Raw genomic sequence first — 6,276 nt, forward strand, 5'->3', positions numbered from 1 at the left:
GAGGTCTCACCATATAGCCCAGGCTGGTCTTGAATCCACGGGCTCAGGCAATCTTCTCACTTCTGCCTCCCAAAGTGCGGGATTATAGGTGTGTTCCACCGTATCTGACACCACTGTTAAAATTTTTTAAAAATACACTTGAAAGTGCTTTTAAATTTTTCCTCTAAAAGAAATTCCTTGCTTTTACTCAGAAAAAAATATTTAGGTATATTTGAAAATAATGATTCCATCTAAAAGGAGTTCTCGTAGATGGTATCTGGGATTCAGGACATCATTTATATTTTCTTCTTTTTTCTCTTCTTTTCCAATATTTCTATACCATTTTCCTTTTCTTGGTCGATACCAGGTTATTTCCTTTTGTTTGTTTATTACTATCACCAGTTAACTCACATTTTTTTGTGTTAGGTTTTGACTGTTTTTCTTCTTCCTGCACTAAGTCTCCAGATTCCTTTTTGCTGATTTTGGACTGATTTTACTTACAGCAGGCTCTGCAACTGGAGGAAGACTTGCTTTCATGTCTGGCACTCTGTCTAGCCATACTCCAAGACATGTCAGCCTGGCATTGGTGTTTACCTCACAGAGTAAAGATGGGGGAACTTTCTTATCCTGTTTCACCTTCCACATTTTAATGAAACCATCACTTGATGCTGTAGCAATAACGTGATGCTCTGGAATTTCAAAACTGAACATGTCTTTTACCCTGTTTTCATGAGTTTTAAATTCACAGAGGCATACTAGTGAATCACAGTCAAAAAACCTTACAACTTCTTCATCTCCAGCCACTGCAAGGACAGACTCTGAAAGAAATTTAATAGAGGAAATTCTCTTTTCATCTGTGATGGTGCCACTAATGGATGCTGTGTCGTGCTGATAGATGTCTATTTTATTCAGTATGATAACTACATATTTCTCTCCCCTAGGGGACCACTCCACTATGTGAGCATTTTGTTTTATATTTTTTATGAATGCTGATCTTCCTTCCACAAGATTCCATGTTCTTAAAGTCTTATCTGTGCCGACAGACAAGGCCAGCTTGCCAGATGGATGAATGGAAAGGAAGGTCACCTGTCCTTTGTGAGCTTTCATTGATTTCAGGCATTCCCATTTCTTTGCATCCCAGACACAGATGAGTCCATCTTCTGCTCCGCTGACTAAATGCCTGTTGCCATGGAATTTCAGGCAAGTTATTGTGCCACTGTGATGCATGAGAGCCCCATGCTCTATCTTCTTTTTCATGTCATAAATGTGAATTGTTACATCTTTGCTCCCAGTGACTACGAAACGACTATTTACAGCTACTGCTGACAGGGAGGCAGTGTGGGCATGGTGATTGAAGTCAGCTACAGGAGTCCATTTCTCGGGCTCTCGGTGTACAGTGAATCCAAAAAGGACCTGTTCATAGCAACCAGCGACCAGCTCCATTCAGCGACGCACGTGTTTCTTCCACGAGCCCCGCTAAGCGTAGCAGAAGTGATGGAATCGGATGCAAAAAAAAAAAAGTCTTTTTTGCCCCAGCGCCCAAATTATACGTCATGACCACAGGGCTGTCTTTCTAGCGCCTGTATCCCTGGGAATGGTTGTAGCACTGGGAGCTTCCAAAAGGAGAAAAAGAAAGGAGCCACATGTCGAGGTTCTCATTGCAAGAAGAAAATTGGGGGCAAGCAGGCATATCCTAAGAAGCTGTGACCTAGGCGCGTCTGAGAGGAGAGGGGCAGGACATCCTCTCCAATTTGAATTGAGGCCTTTTCAACTCGAGGGGTTCTCTGGTTGGGTTTCGCCACTCTTTTTAGGGCAGTGAATTCATACCAAGAAAAACCAAACAACCCCATTACAAAGTGAGCAAAAGATATGAGTAGACACTTCTCAAAAGAAGACATGTGAGCAGCCAACAGATACATGAAAACATGCTCAGCCACACTAGTCATTAAAGAAATGCTAATTAAAGCCACTCTGATATACTAACTAACTCCAGTCTGGATGGCCATAATCAATAATTTAAAAAACAACAGATACTGGAGAAGATGTGACAAAAAGGGGGTACTTCTACATTGTTGGTGGGAGTGTAAACTAATGCAATCTCTGTGGAAAACAGTTTGGCGATTCTAAAAGATCTAAAAATCAACCTTCCATACTACCCTGCAATCCCCCTACTGGGAATACACCCGGAGGAACTCAAATCACTCTATGAAAAAGATATCTGCACACGTATGTTTATTGTAGCATTGTTCACAATAGCAAAATCATGGATCCAACCATGCTGCCCATGGAAAGAGGACTGGATTAAAAAATGTGGTACATATACACGATGGAATATTACACAGCCATAAAGAAGGACAAAATTATGAACTTCACAGCAACCTGGATGGACTTTGAATCTGTAATACTGAGTAACCTATCACAAGCACAAAGAACTGAGTTTCACATATTCTCAGTTATAAGTGGACCTTGAACAATTATAATACTATGAGAAAAAGAATGGCAGTGGTGGGAAACTGCAAGGGGAGGGCGAGGGCAGGATTGGTGGTAGTGGGAATCTGCCAGGAGATGGGACACACCTCATCAACAAAGGTACATGTGTGATGAACATTTGTATACCTAACCCTAAATTGTACCTCACATTTTTAAAATAAAAAATATATAATTAACAAAAAAGAACCACTGAGATTTTCTTTTTTTTTTTTAAGAGTTGGAGTCTCACTGAGTCGCCCAGACTGGAGTGCAGTGGCATGCTCCTGGCCACCGCAGCCTCGACCTGCTGGGCTCCAGTAATCCTTCTGCCTCAGCCTTCCACGTAGCTGGAACTATAAGTGCGTGCTATCACGCCTGGCTAATTTTTGATGTAGAGACAAGGTCTCACCAAGTTGCCCAGGCGAATCTCGAACCCGCGGGCTCAGGCAATCCACTCACCTCGGCCTCCCAAAGTGCTGGGATTACAGGCTGAACCACCAAACCCGGCTGAGATTTCAAATCTGCTTAAGAGACAGCAGTAGAGCTATTAGGGGGGGAGTTAGAGAAGGTCCCCCCTGTGGGCATATCCAGCAATTTGAATAATTACCCCTTGGAGCCAGGTACATAATGGAGGGAGACAGGGAGTGCTTATAAGAAACTGGGGCCAGAGATGACAAAAATAGGAAGTAAAATAGACTCATTTTGCTCATTCCCATGTGAGAACCTTTATGAAAGAGGTAAAAGGGATGACTGTCTAAGGAAGTAGATTATCCCATGGGCATTCAGGGTTAAGGGGTCCTTGGAAAAGGTGTTAACTGTGCAGATTAAAACAAAAGCAAAAACAAATATTAGGTGAAAAAAGTATAAGGAGAAGATCCACAGAAGGTTAATCATTGTCACTTATCTTTTACGATCTTTAGCTTGAGGTCTCTGATGTCTTCACATTGGTAGTTTGGGTGTCCTTCTAGGTCAGTGGAAGTGATTTCACCTGTATCCCAGGTCTTCAGTCTAGTATGATGAATCTAAGAGTCTATTCTGGTGACGTTTGCTGCTGAAGAAGCGGAGAGAAGAACAGTGTAGGGTCCCTCCCAGTCTGGACCCAAAGGGGGAGAGAGAAGAAAGAGCCCTCACCAGTACCAAATTTCCCGGGTTGAATAGGGAGTGGCCCTAGTTCTCGGGATTGGACTTCCAATAGTTGTTTTAGTCCTTCCTGAAAATGGGTCAGGGAAGTGATATGTTTGGTCAAGTCAGAGGTCTCTTTGTCTAGCAAGAGATCATTGGTTAGGAAAGTCTGTCCATATACTATTCCAAAGGGGCTTAACCCCAGTTTTGATGGTGTGTTCCTTGTGCATAGAGCTATGGGAAGAAGAGTAGTCCAGGAGAGAAGAGTCTCTTGTGACAGGTTTTGCAATATCTTTTGCTGGTATCATTCGTCTTCTCTACCTTTCCTGAGGATTGTGGCCGCCAAGCACAATGAAGATGATATTGTATGCCTAATGACTTTGAGACACCCCTGGGTGGCAGCCGCTTTGAATGAGGGGCCATTATCGCTCTGGAGGTATTTAGGAAGTCCAAAGCGAGGAATTATTTCATCGATTAGTACTCTTTTCACCTCAGAGGCTTTCTCTGTCCAGCATGGGAATAATTCTACCCAGCTAGTGAATATTTACCCATACCAAAAGAAGCTGGATGCCCCTTGTTTTTGGCATATGTATGAAGTCTATTGGCCAGTCTTTCTCTGGGTGGCTTCCCATTCTCTGTGTTCTGGCAGGAAGAATCTGACTATTGAGGTTATTTTTAAGGCACATTTCACAAGCATCAGCACCTTGTTTGACTGTCACTTGCAGATTTTTACCTGAAAACAGCCTTTGGGTTAATGGAAGAGTTTTGTTCCTTCTGAAGTGAAAGGCTTGATGGAGGGTTTTAAGAACCTTCCATTGGCTGGAAATTGGCAAATGGAGTTTGCAGGCATCCTGAAGTCTGAAAGGTATATCCCCATGAAGCAGCTCATTTTATTTCTGCAGGGGAATATTGAGGTTTTGTTTCTCTTATAGGGCATTCCCAGATTAGAGGGGCCTCAAGTGCATAGGAAATCTGGGGTCTTCTTACTGCCAACTTGACTGCTTTGTCTGCTAATCTGTTTCCCTCAGCTATGTCATCTGTCCCCTGAAAATCAAGGACAATAGTCTGTAAATTTCCTGATGCTATTTAATGGGAAACCCATTACCTGTGACGAAGTGTCTCTCTTTCCAAATAGTGCCATGGGCACACACAACTAACAAAGCATACTTAGTATAAATGTTAACTGTTTTCTCTTTACTGAATTCAAGTGCCCTTGTAAGGGCAATCAACTCAACTATTTGAACACTTGTGTTTGAAGAGAGAACCACTCTCAATTATGTCACTTAGGGTAACTGCTGCATATCCTTCCTTATGAATCCCTTGTTCTACATTGGTAAAAAGAATTTAGTCTGGGATTTCTAGGGAGTTTCCTTTAGGTCTTCTCTGTCTGCATAAGTTTGCACCACTTTTTGTTCACAGTAATGTTCAGGTTCCCCAGCTTCCTTGGGGAGGAACATGGCTGGATTTATAGAGAGAAAGATTTTTAACTGGACTGCAGGTATTTGAAGGTCCTGATACTTGAACAGACAGCTATCTATAGCCAAAGACTCCTTTAGTGGATAGCAGTCTTGCCACATTATGTGGGGTATAAATAGTGAGGTCTCTTCACATTATTAACTTGGTAGCTTCTGGTACCATCAAAGCTACTGCTGCTACTGCCCAGAGGCAGGACAGCCATTCCTTACCCACTAGATCAAGTGTCTTGCTTAGTATGTAGCCTACAGACTGTTGGACTGGACCCTGGGTCTGGATTAGACTCCAAGCCATTCATTTCCTTTCTGATACATAAAGATTAAATGTCTTTCCTATGGGAAAACTAAGAGCTGATGCTTCAAACCAAGGTTTATTTTGATTGGTCAAAGTCTTTCTTTGCCTCTGGTTTCCAGATGAAGGAGTAAGTCTCAACTGCTTGGGGCTCCTTTACCAGGTGATATAAAGGGCAAGCTATTTCACTGTATCCAGGTATCCATAATCTACAGAATTCTGTGAAGCCAAAGAATCCCCTCAGTTATTCGAGAGATTTTGGAATGGAAAAGGAGGCGATGGGCTTAATCCTTTCCTCACCTAGTGCCCTGATCCCTTCTGTTAAGACTAGGCCTAGGTATTTCACTGAAGTTTGACAAAGCTGAGCCTTGGATTTTGAAACATATTCTTCATCTGCTAGAAGATTAAGCAGAGCCCTACTACCTTCCTGACAGATCTTCTCAGTTGTGGCGCAAAGGAGGTTATCTACATATTGCAAGACTTTACCTGGGGGTGTCAGACTCAGAGAGATCCCATGACAAGGCCTGCCCAAATAGGTGAGAACTATCTCAGAATCCCTGGAGTAGCACTGTCCAGGTGAATGAGTGGTTTGCTTGGAAGGATCTTTAAAAGCAAATAGGTATTGGGATGCAGTGGTGTGCAGAAAAAGGCATCCTTCAAGTCCAGGACTGTGAACCACTTATTTCATCAGGTATTTGAGTTAGCAAGGTATAAGAATTGGGAACCCCCAGATCTCATGGAACCACAGTCTCATTAATGAGGTGGAGGTCCTGGACTAGTCTCCATTCCCTACCAGATTTTTGTATTCCCAATATTGGGTATTACAGGGGCTGTTTCAGGGCCTAAGGAGGTCCTGCATCTTTAGATTATTAATGGTTGCTAGCCCCTTGTTAGTTTCTGGTTTTAGGAGATACTGGTTTTGGTTGGGGAAAGAAGTAGGAT

The 6,276-nt window shown here is 42.6% G+C and overlaps 1 pseudogene across 1 annotated transcript; it reads right to left on the bottom strand.

Annotated features, from left to right (window-relative positions):
• Positions 1-275: 275 nt before the first annotated feature.
• LOC103253225 lies at positions 276-1,876 on the bottom strand (annotated as a pseudogene). Its single transcript, XR_002481561.1, has one exon. The product of XR_002481561.1 is annotated as a p21-activated protein kinase-interacting protein 1 pseudogene (transcript).
• Between the last annotated feature and the right edge of the window lie 4,400 nt (positions 1,877-6,276).

Source organism: Carlito syrichta, unplaced genomic scaffold (assembly GCF_000164805.1).
Source record: "Carlito syrichta isolate Samal-C Ts95f unplaced genomic scaffold, Tarsius_syrichta-2.0.1 Scaffold212825, whole genome shotgun sequence".
Classification (NCBI taxonomy): domain Eukaryota; kingdom Metazoa; phylum Chordata; class Mammalia; order Primates; family Tarsiidae; genus Carlito; species Carlito syrichta.